The following is a 1514-nucleotide window of genomic DNA, read 5'->3' on the forward strand; positions in this document are numbered from 1 at the left end:
GTGTAAAAAAAAAACTCTAACTCTTTAACTCATAATGGTTTTGGCGTGATGCTTGAGAGTGAAAGGTTTTTTAACCCAGTTTGTTTCTGACCTTTGGGACCTGCATCAAATAATGTCCTGATAACACAATCCACAATGGCTGGAGGTTTTAGTCAGAAATGAGCATAAATTTGAAGGAAGAGTTCCCGGAATGCATTTATAAATAAAAACCAGCCAGGGAGCAAATCTGCTGTCAGTCAGACGGGGACAATTTACTGAAACATACAAAGGGCAGCGATGTATTCGAGAATTAGTAATGAAACAAAAAGCACAGTGATATACTGCATCCAGTTTTTTTTTTCAACTGCTGAGCTGAAGAGTTCATAATAACAAATCTCCATAATCAATCAGAGGGAGAATGGTTGAAATAATCAGGTGTCTTCTGACTCAGGCTGAGAAACACTTTTGAGAAACTAATATTTAAGTTTTATCTTAGAGGAGTTGTTTATTATGTTATTTAAAAAACAGACTCTCATACCTACATATTTGTACCATCTGACAATTTTAACATAAATTTCCTAAACAACTGATAAACTGAGGAGAGATGGAATCTACTTCTCATTTGAAATTATCATTTGATCTAAAGTCTTAAAAGCTTAAATAAATCAATAAAAAGAGCTGCACGATAAATATCTATTGGAAATACACACAATTTAGACATTGGGCTATGGCTGTTTACTACAGATAAATTGCCTCCTTCCAACAAGTGGAGAACAAAGGAAGACTTCCGTATGCAGAGAATCTTATTTTTAGAAAGAGTTCGATTAAATATGAAATAGAGGCTTCACTACAAGATCAGCAGCTGAGCTAAAAAGAGGCTCACATTTGTCTGGTCTACCAAATTGACAAGGATCTAACCATTTTAGATCCTTTGAACCTTGGTTACGTCAAAAGAGGAAAAACTAAATTCTGGAGTCGAATCATTCAAATGTTCTTTAGGGAGATCTTCTTGCACACTTGGTCTCTGAAGAGGCATAAAATAAACCAAGGATCCTCAAGAAGAGAATTGTTGTATGTTCATATCTTTTTTAAATCATATTAGCACAGATTTGTGTGTGTTTATGAAGAGTTATAAATTCAATTTAGGAAAATGATTTACTGGAAAATGCAAACTGATGTTTTAAAATGTAAAGATAATACTTGAAATTTTATGCTGAAGATACAAAAGCTAAATTTACTTTAGTTTTTAATTCCAAAAAAAAAAAAGTATAAATTTATAAATAATTTCATTTCTTAGATTCAAAATTCTCTGTTGGAGTCAGTCAGAGTATTTCCATAGAGCCACTTTGCATCAGCAGCTCCATGCTCCAGCGCTCTGGGAGAGTTTATAGTCCTGAGAGTTGAACACTGGATGACTGACAGCTGTCCTTCATGACAACAGAAGACACAGAAATCCTCCTCATCAAAAACATGACTTTGAACTGCATCCCATAACCCATAAATATGTTACAACAAGCCCCCATAAATATGTTACA

Source organism: Cyprinodon variegatus, unplaced genomic scaffold, assembly GCF_000732505.1.
Source record: "Cyprinodon variegatus isolate N-32 unplaced genomic scaffold, C_variegatus-1.0 Scaffold1975, whole genome shotgun sequence".
NCBI classification, from domain to species: Eukaryota; Metazoa; Chordata; class Actinopteri; order Cyprinodontiformes; family Cyprinodontidae; genus Cyprinodon; species Cyprinodon variegatus.